The sequence below is a fragment of the Lasioglossum baleicum genome, chromosome 8, assembly GCF_051020765.1.
Source record: "Lasioglossum baleicum chromosome 8, iyLasBale1, whole genome shotgun sequence".
NCBI classification, from domain to species: Eukaryota; Metazoa; Arthropoda; class Insecta; order Hymenoptera; family Halictidae; genus Lasioglossum; species Lasioglossum baleicum.
Window position 1 is genome coordinate 4,973,979 of NC_134936.1, and position 19,199 is coordinate 4,993,177.

General features: G+C 35.8%; 1 protein-coding gene across 3 annotated transcripts in view; it reads left to right on the forward strand.

The window, feature by feature from the left end:
• Nucleotides 1-999: 999 nt before the first annotated feature.
• Nucleotides 1,000-19,199, forward strand: part of Drgx (Dorsal root ganglia homeobox) — a 157,984-nt gene continuing 139,784 nt past the window's right edge. Inside the window, exon 1 of one of the 3 annotated variants that reach the window (XM_076429499.1) lies at nucleotides 1,000-2,437. The gene's annotated coding sequence lies outside the window, so the exon portion shown is untranslated. The remainder of the gene's footprint in view (nucleotides 2,438-19,199) is intronic. The other 2 variants (XM_076429500.1, XM_076429501.1) reach the window with 2 other exon arrangements.

Here is a 19,199-nt window from a genome sequence, read left to right on the forward strand (position 1 = left end):
GAAACCGGGTATCCCCGAAGGGTTGGAAGAATCAAGTGGAAAGAGAATATATGGACACGGATAAGTGCGTGCTCCATGTTACTATTCGACTCGAAACCGTCATCGTCAAGCTTCTACATTTTTGCGAGCGAGATACGGGGATCGTGAATTCCCAGCAAAGTGCGATTCGATAGGGGATGAAATTGGAGTCGATCAAACCTGGGAAAATTGCGGAAAATCGAGGCGTCTGATTTCTTCTATCTGATTTGATCTTATATGTGTTTCCTTCTGTCTCCCATAATTTCTTTTACTTTTACTGGCAATATGTTCGCGAGACACGGCAACATCTTCGCATGAAGAATTTCGTATAGTTTTCACATTCACCGTAGTGCTAAACCTTTGTACTTAATGCTATGTATTTTATTTTTATTCTATCTTATATGCAAACATTACATAAAAATACATTTTTGTAACAATATCGGATGTGGGTTCACTTTCTCTCCTCACTGTATACTACATCCAGTATATGCTGTAATATATTTTCCCACTTGATTCGGAAAACTTATTTGTTTCCCTGTTTTCCTTAGCATATAATCACAATGATCATTAAATCGTAGTCTATCACGAATAATTACGCCTAGATACTTTGTCATTTCCACCCGGTCTATTTCGGAGAGAGTCGACATTTCGACGAGACGTACTTAAATTGTTTGATCCGAAGCCCAGCGCGGCGTCACGACGAAAGGAAGCAGAAAGGAAGGAGGCATCGTCGGCGTATCCGCGGAGAAACAAATGTTATTTATATCGGGGCATGTTTCTCCCTTGTTTCAGGGTGGACGAGTGGTGTTGCGCGCAACTACCGTGTCCGCGTCTGTTCCTCGCGGGTGAAACACGAGCGGGACGGGTAGTACGGAGGAGCGTCCAAGAAATAGCCGGAAGGGACGAGAGGGCCGCGAGGAGGACAAGCGCGCGGGTTGCGTCGCCTTGCGTCGTCGTCGGGGGCGTCAAGGGGCGAGTGGGCGGGGGAGAAAACAATAAAAAGTAAAACGAGCGGAGAACGAAGCGGTGAGCCGAGAGCAGAAAGGAGATGTAACTCGAGGTGGAGCGTCGGTAGCTGATACACACGAGAGAATCACTATGGACGAGGGGTAAACACGATTTACACCATGACGACTATTGCCTCTCCTCTCCCTCGTCCAAAGTGCCACGCGTAGCGCGGGCGGCGAGGGTGAGTTACAACACAGGGAGACAGTCTGCACAGAAGCAGGGATGTTTGTCGTACGCGTTATTTGGCCAATAAAACCACGTGGTGGCTCCACCACCCCCGCGAGCTCCGCCGAGGAGGGAAGATCGACTATGGCGGTGCGAGAGAGATAGCTGATAGAAGACCACGCCTCGCGAGCCGCTCGACGCCTGCGTGGTTCCGCCTATCGAGCACGCTTTCCTCGGCCGTCGAACGCGACACCGAACGCGACACAATCCAGCTGGGACCTTCTTGGACGGCTCGGACGCGACACCTCCGGGATTTCGGTCTCCGCGATCTTACCGTCCCGCGGTTCCCGGTTATATTCGAATCGACGTCATTGGGGATCAGTGCTCGGTCCTCTCGCGACCGTCCGGGACTATTCTCAACGATCCCGTGATCAGATCGACCGAATTCTTCCGCTGCGGAGTCCGTGCCCGATCGCTTCGGAAAACGTCATCGCTTGCGAAATACTAGCTCTGGTCAGATCGACGACTCGCTAGTTGATCAACTTGCTCGACACTCTGTTGCGCGAAGGTCGGCCTTCTTCTGACATCCCGTCGAAGAACCATCCAGAAGTTTGTTATACTCGATACCGATTCTAGACGTGGTAGCAAAAGGTGTCCAGAGCGTGACAAGCCGGACAAATTCTTATTCTCCGAAGGCAACGAGTGCCACAGAGCAAAGGTCTGTCAGTTCTAATTGAGAATCCCGCGAAGGGAAGTATGAGATCAGTTCAAGACGCGTAATCGACGAGAGGTTGTAACGTTTTCGAGGAGTGAGTGGCCAGCCGCCTGCTTCATTCAGTGCGTTCAGGAGACAGTACATCCGCGGAAAAGTGTTGTCAAATTACTCTGTAGTCAAGTCGAAATCACCCGGTGCCAGTGTGACGAACCAAAGGATCGTTTCGTGCTCGAGCTAGGTGTCAGTGCTCGGAGACTTTGCGGAGCTCTGCGTGGTACTCGTGCAAGATCCAGTCGGAGAACGTTTTGAGGTAGATCGTTCAGATCGCGATCGATCCTTCCGGAGATACAGTTCCTCGGATCGACGGTGATCCGCGAGGGTGCGGAGGAAATCGGGAAAGTGTTGTTCAACCACGAGTCCAGGATTCTCACCCCCGGAGGCGGTACCATCTCGCCCGGGGGCGCGGGGCCGCCCGCGAGCCCTTCTTCGGGACACTATCATCCACCCACGCACAGTCCACCCTTGGTCAAGGTATGTGATTGTTGGAGGTATCATGCGTTTCTCCGCGATGGAATACAATTTATGGTTACCAGGTCCCTCGGAAATCTTTTTCAATCGCTTTCCTATGAAGTGCTCTCTAATTGTTTGTTTCGAATCATTTCAATTAGCAACCCTCTGCACCCCGATGCCGCCGCTGTGGCGATATTCTTCGTCTGCTACTCAGAAGTAACAATAGCAAAATTACTTCTAATTGTATTAGAATACAGCAAACCAATAAGCGAAATAAAAATTTCCAAATTTCTCTTCTCGAAATAAAATGTTCGGGTTCAGATGAGGTTTCGTTTGAAGAATTCTCGGATATTAACCCCTTGTACTATGGTTTTTTGTGGTTACAATGATTAGAACTTCGTTGTCGTTCATCATTTCCTAGAAGAATGTCATTTATATATCAGCCGTTTAATGCAAAAGTGCTGTAAAATAATTGTAATTTTAGCGTTATTTGCGTGTTATTGTGTTTCATAGAACTTTTACCTGATTGAATGATTAACTGTTTTGACTTGCACCATTTTTGCATTAAGCTGCAACAGTAACAAAAGATGAATAGAATTTGATTTTAATTTAATGGAAATCAATGACACACATACTCCATAGATTCTGTTCGAAATCTCCATCATGAATCTGTCTCGATGTTATAGTGCAAGGGGTTGATATTCCTCTATTCTCATTTTTAATTCCACCAATTGTGTTTTATTGCTAGTCTCATGCTTTAAACAGATTACATCAAATTACAATAGAACAATAGAGAAATGACAAATTTTGTAACATTTGAAACAGGAAATAGGTAAATTTTCACTCGAAGGTCGTATGAAGGTTATACATTAGGGTTATTTACCATATAAAAAAATTCTCGCAGTGCTAAGAGTTAAAATAGTTTTCTTGTATCTATCATATCTATACTGTCATAAAATTTATTCGTTTTATTTACCAAATCATCTCCAAAACAGAGTGTTGCTATAATAGCTATAATAAGAATCCTTTCCAACAATTTCATCTGCTTTCCAATTGGAGTTCTTCTTTTTCTAAATAAAGTTTGAACACGTAAAATGATTTTTCAGTCAGTGCATCACTCGATTCATCGTGTATCGTTCGTAGAACAGAATTAGCTCGAATAAATCAGTTCATCTTGAACTGAATACATGGCGAGTTCATTGAAGTATGACATCTGATTGTCTACGGTAGTCATATTGAAGACTTTGTAGTGAGAAGTATGCGATTAATAGAATCGAACGCTTGTCGTGATGTCTCGTACTATACTTGGAACAGATAGCTACGTCACAAGTTTGACAAACAAGAAAACGCCTATTGTTATTTCAGTTGGAACGTTTAGTTTGGGAAAAATATAATATTTCAAGTTATAGTAGAGTATAAAGAAGTTAGGTGCTTGATAAATATTCATATAGAAGAAAGTACAAACGAGGTAGAATAGTTTCTAATGTTAATAAATTATCCTTTATATTTATACGTTGAACTGTCTTTCATGTGCATCAGAAATCAATGGGTTTCACAAGTTGTCTTTTAATTTTGAGTTGATATTGAAATATATTGTGTGCTAAATAATAAAAGAAATATGTAGAAACTATTTAGGAGTGCAACTATCCATTTTATAGGACATGCATCGTCGCACAACTACCATTTCATTAGATATTACACGAAGGTTGTCCCCCTCAACTCTTTGGGGTTAGGTAGGTTAAAAACTGTTCCACCTTTTGCTTAGCTTTTTATGCATAGTGGGATATATTTTAACCCACCTCGAAACGTTGAAGTTATATTGATATTGAAAGAAATTCTGTGCAACTTGAGCTTTTATTTCCTTTAAAATCGTAAGCCTCAAAGGGTTAATGTTAGTGTTGGAACGATTGATCGTTTCCGAACGTTCGTGTAACTAAAATACTTGGTACATCGTTCGAAATCGAGTTAGTGGACGGCATTGTATTAAACGATATTCCTTTTTCTGTTCGGAGAGAAATTGTTTTCGATACTTTAACCCTCTCCGCGTTTTTGTCAAATATATTTACCCGAATTTTTTGGAGGCCAATAATTCACTGTAAATCTGAATGTTGTTTACAACTCTCACTTTCGTTGCTCAGACCTCTTCATAACTGTTATCGCAGGCCGTCTGTTTCAGTCAGTTATTTATGGCTTGAAGTGAAGTGACCATCAAGTTTGTGAGAATACGGAATTTTTGAATGAAAAATAAAATATGTACAGCGATCGGATTGTTTCAAAAATATTGTGTGCATCGATACGAATCTAGATAAATGTTTAATGAAAAGTTTTTTATAAAACCATTGTACGGTTAAATGACGATAATAAAATATTTTTGATCCGGAGAGGGCTAGCAATTGAAATTACGTCTTGGAATGTAACCCTTTGCACTCGGAGCTATTTTAACTCGGAAATTGAACATTTTTTCCTAGCAAGAATAATTCCATTCCCTATGATTTCTTTTTCATTTTGTAGATATGAAATTGATATAATACCTCATACTGTTATAAGTAGACTGCGGATCTTTATGCAAAATAAAAAATGTTCGCATTGATTGCAAGACACAGGATCCAATTAATAATTTCATTCTTTTTTTAATTATCTTATTAAGGTGAAACTAATACACTGGTGGCCTTTTATATGTTTTTAATGCCTCCACTGATTTAAATTGTACGTACCCATTTTTGTCACAAATACATAAAATCCGCAGTGTAGTTATAATCAAAACGAAAAAAAAGTCGTAGAATAACAAGTATTTATTTCATCGGCTAAAATCGTATTGGTTACAAATAGGGATTATAAGTAATCGAAAATTTTTTCTCTTGTTGGTGATTGTTATCGTTTATTCATTTCGATCGCTCGTAACAGTTATCAATCAGAGAAATTCATTTCGGTCGCTCATAATAGTTATCAATGAGAGAAATTTATTTCGATCGCTATAACAGTTATCAACGGGAGAAGTTTATTTTGATCGCTCACAATAGTTATCAATGGGAGAAGTTTATTTCGATCGCTTGTAACAGTTATCAATGAGAGAAATTCATTTCGATCGCTCATAACAGTTATGAATGAAAGAAATTTGTAATAGTTATTATTAAATAGTACAACTTTCACAAATGGTAGACAATCAATTATTTCATAAATTTCTTTATTTGTCAAATTAATTGCTACAATCAATATTTAATGTGACAGACAAACAGATTTTGTGTCGTTCTTATGGTCTGTTGATTCGTCTTGTACGAAACCATCTCAATCAATTTCACAGGCTTGCTCCATCCGAAAAAGTGTAGACAACTCAATAAATAAGCAACCAAAATGAATTTTCTCATCAATAATTGTTATGAACAAGTGAAAAGAAATTCGATCATCGATAACTGCTTTGAGCAATCGAAACAGTTTTTCTTCAACGATAACAGTTATCGAGGAGGATCCAACTTTTTCAACACTAATAACTGTTATTTGTAACCAAAAAGGATAAGAATCGATATATTATATTTTCTAATCATTTTGTTCTCCGAATTTATTTCTTTATATTTTGTGTACGTTATCTTTCGTACAGTACATTATCATAATCCACTTTTTATTCATGATCTTTATTGTAGAAAATTTTAGAATAACTTATTTTTGGCCCCGTTAGACACCAAGATATTGAATAATGTAAACAATATTCTGAATAATGGTATCTACAGCAATTTTTGGTGGTGACTCTGGGTGACTACTCGAGTGTCAAGGGTTAAATTTTTGCTTATCGTTTAAACCACTTCTTTCATTCGAAGTTAGAACGCCGCGTGTATACTGTGCGAGAAGTTTGAAAAACAAACATGAAGACGGTTTTGTTTTTGTCGCACGAGGCTCGGCACAATCGTATCCGCATACAAATTACTTCAGGAAGGAATTTCTTTAAGTGTAACTGGTTCAAACCAAGTTAATTCTCGGTTCGAGCCTGCTGTTATAGCATTTGGCTATTTTTTCAATTATGCTTGATGGGGTGCTTGAGAAAATTGGATAATATTCGGAAGAACCATTTTGGTGCAATTGTAATGGAAGAAATTGTTAATTCAGTTCAACACGTTCGACGGCGAAGTTTCCATCATGAGAGCAATGTCATGGTAAAATACCATTTACAGTATTATTAATTAAGTGTATACGCCATTACCTCGTTCCTAATTGTACTCGGAAACATGTAAAAGCTACTGTTCGAGTGGTGAATATTTTATGTAATTTAATTTTGCAGCGACGGTCATCGGTGTACGGCGTGACAGTTTTAATGTCAATCACATTCAACGTATTAATGTAATATATTTTAATAGTGTTGCACGAAGTTGTTTATACACTTCATTTTTTTTTATAATAATTAACAGAGACATGACAAGAACATGGATGAAATTAATGTTCACTGTTATTCGAGATGATTTTCCGACGGATTAGACACTGATGAACATTGCTAACAATTAAAAAGCCAAGCTTTTGTATAACAGAGATTAATTTATTTGCAAATTTTAGTTATTCTTTAGACTTGAATGTTAAGCGTTTACGTGAAAAGCATTCGTACATCCTTTTAAAACGAATCGTTTTTTCCAATGTGGGACAAACGGCTTAATTTTTTTAAGACGTTAGAAGGATCATATAAAAAATATTACAGATAAATAAAGATTTTCAAATTGTGACCTTCACTTTTTTCTCGCAGTTGCGACTAGTAGCAATTTTTAAAAAAGTTATTGACGCATTACCTAGTAAATTAATCATATGTAACATCTCAAAAAACTCAAGCTGTTTGGTCCATTTTTAAGAAAGATGTTCGTTTTTAAAGGGTCCAAATACTTTTTTCTACTGATTGTATAATAAAATTTCGTTCAATGTTTCATTTCTAAAAATATATCACTGTGCAGATTGTATTAACGTTTAATGAGGATTTTGCGAAACATTACAATTTTTAATTATTTTATGCAGTTAGGTAGTTTAAAGATGTTAATATTAAACTATGATATAACTACATTTCCAAATTAATCATATCCGACATCTCAAAAAAACTCGAGCTGTTTGGTCGAATTTGAAAAAAGTTATTCCTTTTTTTAAGGGTGTACAAATACCTTTTTACACTGATTGTATAATCGAACTTCGTTCAGTGTTTCATTTTTAAAAAGTATCACTGTGCAAATTATATTAACGTTTAATGAGGATTTTGCAACTCCTTATTCTTTTTATTTATATTATTTATATTATGTAGTTTAAAGATGTCGTAATATTAACCTATCATGTAGATGCTTTTTCAAATTAATCGTACTTATTTGAAATAACTTGAATCTTTAAAAAAAGCCGTGTCGTTTAACAAGGCGACTGTTAAAAGTTTTAATTTTGCAACAATTAAAATGTTCAACTGTTGTATATGTGGATTAAAGTCATCCTTTATATTTAAACTCTAGAAACCAGAAGATTCCAGATTCCCAGAAATTAATAATAGTTCGAAACTCATTGCAAATTACTTGTTTCCAAACTACCGTTGAACCGACCGGGCTCAAACAGTGAAATCAGCTGTAACTATCATCGAACCCAATTTCACGAGCTCCGGGACACCGAGTGAACGTATCAGAGTATTTAAATGCAGCAACACCAATACACACTTACCCCTTCAATTCATTTATACCTCCAGTGCGCGTGTATTTATTCGATCAAGCAAATAAACGATTTTTCCTCGTCAGATCGATATTTACAAAATTGTAATCAACTTTTCGACTGTTTCTTTTCAATACATCGACAGAAGTACTGTAATGAATAATATGTTTATGTTTGATTTGCAATTCGATTTTACATTTCTGAACTTTACAAATTATGATTGAAAATACATAGTTTTGCTGGAGAAGTAAATTGAAATGTTGCGTGAAGTTGATTTTCAATTTTCAATTTTAAAGTTTGATTTTTAATTGGTTTGTTAATTATTTATTAAATTTACTTTTTGGTCAATTTTTCCAGACAAAATATACTAAAGTGTTTGTCTAAATCATTTCTTTCGATGCCAGTTCTTGGACGTCCTGAACGTGGATCATCATTAATGTTTGTACGACCATGTTTAAATAGAGCAACCCATTTTCTTACCATTGCATATGAAGGAGCACTGTCCCCTGATACATTAAAATTTCCATTCCGCTTAATCCTTTTCTATATATCATACATATTCAATGACTGCATGATTTTTCAAGTTTTCCATTTTACTACGTTTTTATTAGCTTGCTTTCTTGTCTGTCTGTCTGTTTGTTCGGTACAAATTTTGCAATTGATTTTAAACTAACTTCTCGATGAGCTAGAGACTTGAAATTTTAAACATACCTCAGAACTGGATGACAATGCAATATTTAAAAAAGAAACTTTTAAAGAAGCCTATGCGTTTAGGAGATATAAACTATTAAATTTAACCGTTACACCTCCCCACTCGGTTCCCACTCTGACTAATCCCCACTCCACTGACCCGCTTCGCACCGAAGGAGCTCAGTGTTCGTTCGAGCTCCGTGCGGTGTTTACAAAGTTACTACGTATTATTATACTATAATGTTTGTTTACCCATCAGAAAACAGTTACACCGAAATTCTCCGTCAACCGTTATCTTTGACATTTTACCGCGACGTTTGTTTTCGATAGGACGCGGTCGCAATACACCGTCTGACTACATGTCTCTGTTATAATCGCATTAAAATGTTCAAAATCGATTGAAAAATTTCACACACACAAGACTAAAAAGTAGAAAATAATTATTTAAATAAAAATAAATCTTTTAAAAATACCACGTTTTTAAAACGGACTAAAAAGTATAAAATCATTTTTCCTAGCCCCATATTGATTCCTAACCCAGTACAGATAGTCTTGAAAATTTGTGACTGTGAATTTTGAATAGCTATGAAAATACTTGTAAGATTTAAAACGAAAAACGTAGGGCGCAAGATAATATACAGTAAGGAGTGTAGAGAGTAGCTGCCGTTGAGAAAACACACACAACAGATCATATCATTTACAGTGCAATACAATTGTTAGTGATTTAGGTGAACTATTCATGCATCAATTATCCGTTGCATGCGCCCTACGTTTTTCGTTTTAAATCTTACAAGTATTTTCATAGCTATGTATTCAAAATTCACAATCACTTTTCAGGATTATCTGTACGGGGTTAGGAATCTTTATGGGGCTAGGAAAAATTATTTTATACTTTTTAGTCCGTTTTAAAAACGTGGTATTTTTCAAAAATTTAGTTTTTTCTATAACCAAAATAAACACGTCTGCTTTAATCAGCTGTGTCTGAAGCAAGCTATTTGACAGATTGATTTGGAATATGTGGTATGTTCACATCAAGGACGGATGTTTTCAACAGCGATATGTTTTCGCTGCAACCAATATCATCTATGTGTCAGGCTACGAACTTTCTGAATGACCTAGTATGTTAGTAAAAGTTTTATAAATGAGTAAATAAAACGAAAAGCACATCATCATGCACATCTCTGTCGCGCCTATCGAGACATTACCGTAATACCTTTTCTTCTAGGAGACGTGAAAAAACTCGATAGATTTAGGGGCAAGAAAATGAAATTCCACTGTTAATAGGATAGCTGGATCAGCTTCGTTAGCGAGCAGGTTGATCATTAAGTAATATATTGAACGGTTCCTCCCGTTCAATTTAATTCCCGTTTCTTAGCGTTCCCTGTCCCGTATCGAATCGCCACCCCAGCGGCGTAACTCGAATTCCGTTCTCCTTCTGTTTCCGGGAATCAAAGTCGGCGTCGGTATTCGTCGCGACGCGTGCAATGCGATACCGTCGCGCGTCGCCGGGAAAGCGGCTGCTCTTTATGGTCACGTAATAACCGACCGGCCGTTGACGGGATTTTCGCGAACGGCAGAGCGAGTGAAGCAGGCGAACGGGGCAGCGGGGAAAGAGGCTGACGATGATGGGTATAAGGACGGCTGTCCGGGCTCGTTTTCGTCAGGCACCATCGCGAATCTCTCCGGGGACCCGGGCGGCAGCTGTCTACGGCTAAACCTGCCACTGGAAAAGCTCGTCGAAACTTAACGCGGTATGATTTTTGCCAAATGATACTTGGCCGGGTTTGCCTTCCTCCCCTGTTCGCCACGCGGATAGCTGATCTCTGTTTAACCTCTTGTTCACTGCATTTACTCCACTCTATCTGATGTAGGGGACAGAGGCACGGATTAAGATGCAAGGTTCATTTTAATACTTAGGCTACCCAGTTTCTAGCGGTTGAATTGAATTAGCACAACAGACAAAATGTCTAACAACATTACTAGTTCTATGAGGATACCAGACGACACATGAAGCACTAAAGTGTCGTTCCATATTTGTGATAATCTATTTTCATTCTTCTCTGTTTGTTATGCAGATAGCTCTAATGTAAGGGACAGAGGCAGGGATTAAGGTCCAAGTATTAAAATGATATTAAAAAGTGTATTAAAGGAAGTATTAAAAAGGTTCATTTTAATACTTGGGCTACCCAGTTGCTAGCGTTGAAAATTAATTAGGACAGAAGACGAAATGTTTAAGACCACTGCTATGTTCTATAAGTACTTGTACCTATACAAAAGAAAGCAGACTCAAATAATAATCTCTTGTCTTGTTCACTGAATTTACGGATTAAGATGGATTAAGATGCAAGATTCATTTTAATACTTAGGCTACCCAGTTTCTAGCGGTTGAATTGAATTAGCACAGCAGATAAAATGTCTAACACCATTACTAGTTCTATAGGATACCAGACGACATGAAGCACTAAAGTGTCGTTCCATATTTGTGATAAACTATTTTCATTCTTCTCTGTTTGTTATGCGGATACCTCTAATGTAAGGGACAGAGGCAGGGATTAAGATCCAAGTATTAAAATAGTATTAAAAAGTGTATTAAAAGAAGTATTAAAAAGGTTCATTTTAATACCTGGGCTACCCAGTTGCTTGCGTTGCAAATGGTTTAGGACAGCAAACAAAATATCTAATATCACTGCTAGTTCTATTAAAGTGACGTTTCATATTTGTGATAAGCGATTGATTGATTGGCTTGAGATGCAAGGTTCATTTTCATATTTAGGCTACCTAGTTTCTAGCGTTTACACTCCGGAGCGAAAAGATAGCACACTTTGAAATTAATGTAATTTCTGTTTATTAAGCATTAGAAATTCAATTTTCTTTATACACATATTTTTAGTGTGTCTTTCTCAACATATATGAATGAAATGAAACAAAGCTTCATTAACTTATCTATTTTTATTGAATAAAGTAGAATTATTAACGAAATATAGAGGTACAAAATGATAGCACACTTAACGAAAAACTTGAAATATAACAGAATTAATCGATAAAAATCAATGCTCAATATTTTGTAGGACCTCCTTTACAGCTAACGATTTTAATCATACGGTTTGGTAAATATTTATACAGTTCTTTAATACTGTTTTGGCTAATATCCTTCCATTCGTCCAACATGCACTATTTTAAATCGTTAATATTTTGGAATTGTCTGCTATTTTCGTACACAGCTCTGGCAAGATGTCCCCAACAACTTCCAATAATGTTGAGGTTGGAGATCTTGCTGACCACTCCAAAACATGAATAATTTTTTAAGAAAAGTATTTCTTGACCGCTTTCGCCGCGTGGACTACGACATTATCATGTAGTAAAATGTGTTCATTTGCAGCAATTCTTACAGCATAAGTGTTTAGTTGTTCATTTATCATTTCAATATACCGTTCACTATTCATTCGTCCTTTTATAAATTTGATTTCTCTTTTACCCCAATATCCAATGTCGGCCCCAATTATCACACAGCCGCCTTTCATTTGGCGATGGCTTAAAAATTGCTGTTCTTCATTCAAACCATGATAGTAATAGCCTGTGTCGTCTGGATTCATCCAAATTAAACCTTTCTTCGTCAGTAAATATGACTCTTTGCCGCTTTGTCCTCATATTTATATGCTTTTCGGCAAATTGCAAGCGGAACGCTTTATGCTCCATCTTTAACCAAGGTTTTTTTTGTAATTCTCTTCGCGCTAAGTGCTTGCATTTTTGTAAAACACAACGTACGTTCTTTCCGTTAGTGTTTACGCCAATGCTTTCGGCGATTTGTCTCGCAGTCATCCTCGAATTTGATGCTGTTCTCAATGTTGCACGTTTCTCACGGGTAGTTAAACTTTGTGGGCGCCCAGAACTCTTCATTTTCCCGTAATTTTCAGGATTATTTAACAAGCTCATAATAACCTTTCGGCATCTATTTACAGTTTTTGATATTTGTGTAATTCAATCTTGTTCTTCCTTTAAGTTTTTTTCTTTTCCTTTCCTTAAGTTAGTTCTTTTCCACGACCCACTCTTAACCATTTAGTATGTTGTTTTATTAAATAAGCACGAAAGAAGCTATAGTACCCACTTTATCAATTACGTTTTGCAATGAATGTTTGCTCTTCAGTAACGTCAGTAAAACTACTATTTGTGCTATCATTTTGTCCCGATTGTGGGCCCCAATATTTACGTTTTCATTTAGAAAATTCTATTGAAGTAAATATTATAGATGATATTCAGTACATTGTATGTACAGACATGTCAAAGTATGTTGACATATTAAAATATTCATTTTCTTCAGTTTAATGTACTAAATGAGGAAAAATAGACGATGTACTATCTTTTTGTCCCGGAGTGTACATTGAAGTAGCATAGCAGATAAAATGTCTAAAACCACTACATTGTTTTATAAGCATACATAGTAAGCATAAACGTGAAGCACTAAAATGTCGTTTCATATTTGTGATAAACTATGTTCTTTCTTCCCTGTTTGTTATGCGGATAGCCCTAATGTAGGGGACAGAGACATGGGAAATGTTTAAAAACACAGTTATGGAGCTCTAAAATAATAATAATAATATCTTGTTCACTGAATTTGTCCTCCTCTATCTTATGTAGGGGATAAAGAAGCCAGATAGGAATTAAGATGCAAGGATCATTAAAACACTGACAGTTAAGCTACTCAGTTTCTGACGTATAAATTGTGAATTAGTGCAACAGATGAAATTTCTATGTGAACACCACTATTTTTGATTAGGATACCGAGGAAAGCAGAGAGACATTGAACACCTACAAATTGTTTTATATTTTTTATGAAATTTCGAGATTGGCATGGGAATAGTGTATCAAATCATTGGAACATACATAAAATAATAAACAGGCATCACAAATATGATACGATTATAACATTGCAATTGTTTGTTCAAATATGTTTCATGGTTTGTTCATAATAGACGTATTTATATTTATACACTTGCCACAGGATATTATATTCGATGTTGTGAGTCCATTATTACGACGAGAAAAATTGGATTTCGGGTTTGCAGCTTCTCTGATAACCACATTATTAGTAATTAAGGCATTTTGCTTCCCTTTAGTACGCGAGACGAGCAGAATGAAGCTGTGACATAATTCGAAAACAAAGGCTGCCACGGGCTCTCGATAAGCTCATTACTTGTAATCAAAGAGTCTTAATTCTTGTTGAGTAATAAATGGGTAGACAGAATCTTTCAACACTTTTGCATAAATAGTTCAATCTTCTTGGCAACTGGGGTAAAATAAATTGCACGAATTCAGTTACCCAGTTTCTTTTCAAGTTTTCGAAAGTCTCGGAGTGTACCGATAGTATTCAGTGGATAGTAATAGTTTAATCAAATGAGATTAATTTTATTCAATTCGTTATCGCTAGACGGCTGATCTTTAGGCGAAATAAAATTTTTCGGAGCTAATTGCAAGAAACGGAAATTAAATGAAAATCTACTTTTTCTTTTATAATTATAAATGTTTGTAGTTAACATGTACAATAAAAGAAAATGTCATTATAGATCTTACACAGTTGCAAATAAGAAGAAATGGTTTAACATTTAATAGTATTGCATGTTTAGGCTAGTTTATTCGCCCTTACATGTGTGACCCTGGAAGTGTTAAAGTAATAAAATGAATTAAAAAGTTATAACAATAAAAAGTATAGTAAGACACAGATGCAAGTGAAACAGTTGACTGTAATTGGTGGATTTAATTGACACGCAGGCTCAGCCCACAGTATAAATGTATATCTGTATATTAGATCGTTTTAAAACGGAATATTCCACACTATCAATCATTTATTAATATCGTGATGTCAGGAAGTCTTAACGTTAAAGAAGTTCTTCAATTTAGTCCGATAAATGGAATTGCGAAGCAGTTTGTTGTCAGATTACTTTCAATGAAACGTTTTTTTCGATAATGACGGTCGAAAGCTAATTTACAAAAACTAAACTTTATTATAAAGAAGTAATTTAAAAATCTATATTATATAATATATTACTTCATTAGACTTATAGGAGAACAATTTAACTGGCATTTGGATCTTAAAATAATAGGATATTTACATCAATATTGTTATTAATTACACAATAACCATGGCAATAATATGCAACATATATTCTATACTGATTACAAGGCTATCGATGTTTCATCGCTCCATCAATAGATTCATTCGGTTGTAAATAAAACATGACGCTGTATTCTATAACAATTGATATTTCATTGTATTTGGAAGACTTTTACCATGATAAACTAATTTCCATCAGTATGAAGATAGAATTATCTTCAGTTTGTCACTCATGTTTATAAATTTTCGTTGAAACTAACAATCAGTAAATGAATAATAAGTGAGTGTGAAAATTATTCGTACGCCCAAATTTCGTAAGGACTTTTCGAACCATCTCTGCAAAATTTTCACCACTTTTTGTAGTGAATTTTCACAATTTCTGTACGTTGCTCGATAGTCTATTCTCCATGACTAAACCTCAATGCTTCCTGATGCCAGTTGTCAAAAATTAGTACTCTACGTTCGCCACAAAAAGAAATGGCGCGCAATTTAAAATGTCACTTCATTTTGAGACACTCTGTAGAATAAAACATCTGGAATGTCTAGGTTTAGCGTTAAATATTCCACTCTTGTTGGGACACCCAAAATAAAATTTTTACACATCAATTACGATCTATAGAAGCCAAGTAATAATTTATTTTCCTCGTTAATATCTTTTATATGTTAAAAATAGTGTATCGACACCGTTAAACTCATTTAATCTTTTCACTATTTCGAATTACACCTATTCATTTTTGTCATAAATGCATAAAATCCGCAGTCTAATGACAATGGGTCTTCTCTCTGGGAGCTAGACGTTCTACTATTAGTCAAAATGAATTATGTTAGCACTGGTTAATCTGTATTTAAGTAACACATTGTACAAAATGAAGAAACGAAGGTGTCGAAAATAAGACGAAGGGCACACACGCGGCCCCACGAATCTACTAGCACGCGTGTCCATCACGTTCGCTCTGATTAAACTTAATTCAAAAGACGTTCCAGAAAAAGGCCCTAACCGCGGTCGAACTGCCGCGATGCCGGCTCGCGCTGTCTGCCGTCCAATCCTGCCAACTTAACCTCATTAATAAATTAATTAGATATTATTGCGTTGGCAGCCAGGGCGGCAGCTGCGGGCCACCTCTCTCCTTCCCTCTTCATCTTCGTCTTTCTCCGTTTCCTCTGGGCCCGCAGATGATGCTCGGGACGCCACTATATACGTACAAATGGAGGGTCAAGACCCGTGACGTCATTTCTTGTGACGATCACGCAGATACGAACACGTTGCCCGCACGTTTTCCATCTTCCAAACAATCACGAAATGTTGATCGCTTTCTTTCCATTGCCGGCAAACAGGCCAACCGTTTGCAAAAGGTACTAGGCGTGTTCAAGAAATAACGGGAATTTTCATCTCTCGGACAAAAATGTTATTTATTCGTAGTGATGGGCATTCAATATTCTGTCCTGCAAAGTTCTCAAACAAATCAATCGCTATAAGATTTCGATTCAATTCGACGTTTATTCGAAGACAGAAATTCTTGAATCTCATGAAAGTTTTGATGAAGACTCCAAATTTTCAAGATCTTCAAACTTTCGAATTTGTTGATGTGATACTTCCTCTCTAACTTGAATGACCTTGAAATTTGTTGTGAAGGTTCTTTTTTGAACCTTTTTCATCAAGGTTATTCTGAACAACATTTCAAAATAAATAATTGCAAAAAACTTTACGTGTATAGTTACGTTTACGTTAGGTCTGGATTAGATTTGGGTTTCAAGACTTTTAAGATCTTCGAGAGCTTCTAAGCTTCAAATTATGTTGGAAGTGCTTCAAATTGTTTCAGATCCCATCACTATTTATTCGTATACAAATGAATGTTGTCCCATTCAAAATAGTCTCCACTATGGTAGATATTCCACAGTTTTCTAAAACACGATCTTTGGGATAGCTTTCAGTGCTTTGCGTTTTTAATCTCATCTTTGCTTGAAAAAGTAAAATATACATAGAATGAAATTGAGCCGTTTATATTGAAGGTGGCCTAAGTCCATTTATACTTAAATTGAAATATTTAAGAGTTTGCGTTTCAATAAAATTAAAGATGTACGTGTGGGACACCAATTGTATCACACTCCTTAAGTGTATCTAAGAGAGTTAAATTTACAATTCCGATTAAAATAATAGTAATTATTAAGTGAATAATATGTGTCTTTTTACCAAGAATGGACTTGAGTCACTTTCAAAATTACCAACTAGATTTGTCATAAAATTTGAAATAGTCCAAGTCCGTTCGATATAATTTAAAATGCTTAAAATTGAAAAAACAATATTCAATGTATTTTATATTTCATGACAAAACTTGAAAAACACCATTTATGCAATTCAGGAACTCTTCTAACTATATAAATTACATAACAATTTACTCCTCATTTGCTTAATATCGAAGTAAGTCCATCATATCCTTGTATTTCGCTGTTGTAATTTGTCTTATAATTTTATAAAGTGGTGTCAATACAATATTTTCGAATTTTCTTGGTCTACCCTGACATGGTAATAAATTCAGTATTTTAAACTCTGCATTCTCATCCATTGATATTTATGACATTTTTATATGGTTCATTTCTCAAAAAACGTTCTTTTTTAACCAACGTTTGTTTTTAACCAATTTATTGTTTCTGCGTTAGAATTGTTTACCCTTTTCAAAATTGCATCATCCAGAAATCTTGTTGTTATGAAATCCTCTTGTTTCATTTCATTTAAAATAAAGTTATTACCATTCCGGCACTTCTTGATAACATTATAATAATCTTGGGAGGACAAACAGTAAATTATTTTTCTTCAATGACATTTCTACGGCGCCAAAATCTCTGTCATTCAGTAAAAGCGAATGTCCTGATATGTACTAAGATCGTGTGTCGTATGTAAAGATCGATCTAGGCCGCCCTCAAAAGTTCTGTTTTTTCGTTTACGAGGCGTAATTTGCATTATTCGGGAGCATACAGCTGCGCGTGTAGCTATTTTCATAAAGTTGCATAAATTACGCCTCGTAAAAGAAAAAATAGGACTTTTGAAGCAGATAGCGCCCTACTGAAAAACCCTATTTTTGTATTATCGAGAAATGAGAACGCGCATTTCGCACCCTTGCAATCCTGGAAACGAGTCTACCCCCTTAAAGAAACCGAATAGCGTCTGGAGTACTTCTTCATTGGACAACTCTAGGTTGATCACTTTGCGTATGAACACTAGCCTGTAAATTGGATAAGAAATGAAGCTTGGACCATATTGATAAGAGGATCAATAATAAGGCTTATGGACTTGCATTGAGATGCAAGGTGGTCATTTTAAGTATCGTTTGTGAAGGCGAGCATGCGAGATTGATGCGAACAAAGCATGCTCTAAGACGAAAATAGGATTAGATATTATTTAGAACTAGATTGAGCATTTTTATGCAAAATAAAAATTCACTCACTGTGAAATTATATTCACTGTTTCGAATTCGATCTAATCATTTTTGTCACAATTATTATTATTAATTCGATTTGGAATTTACATGAGGAACAATATAAGATTCGTAAACAGTTTTGTTAAATTAATGTCTACTGATATAATTTTCTTAATTGTGCATCGATATTTGTAAAACTATTTATTGTATTTCAAAAATTGAAGGAACGTACAATCTTTAAAATCTCAACATGGTATACAACATATTTCATTAAATACACAGGAATTTGAAGATAAAATTGTTTCGAGAATTTTATACATTCTTAACAAAGATGAGTAGATGTAATAAGGGAAACAGTGAAATTATTAAATATTAATATTAAGCGATTTTAAGAAAACGGATTGTATTATGCGTAACTTATTGAAATTATTCTTGCAATTGATGCACGAAATTTTTATTTTACCTCAAGATCCGCAGTGATTACATACAGTCAGTCTCATAATTAATGGCACACATTTCAAATTAGAATGACCTTTTTGATAGCTAGATGGATTAGTTTACTAAACGATATGTAATGAAAATGTTGGAAAAACTGCGTTTAGTCTGAATTACGAAGAATATAATGAAATTTGTTTTTTACAAATTTTTAACTTGAGCTTGTAATGAAAATTTAAACAAGATGTTTTGTAGATTCACGAGTTATGTTCATGCTGAAAATTTCATCGAAATTGGTCAATTGATTTACGAGTTATTAACGATTGAAATGGTGAAAATTACAGTTTTTTTTACAGATTTCGCTCTCTTTTTGTCGTTTTATTCTATTTTCAACGATTTACACCATTTTCAATCGTGTCAACTCATAAACCATCAATTTCGATGAAATTTTCAGCGCATACATAACTCATATGAATCTACGAAA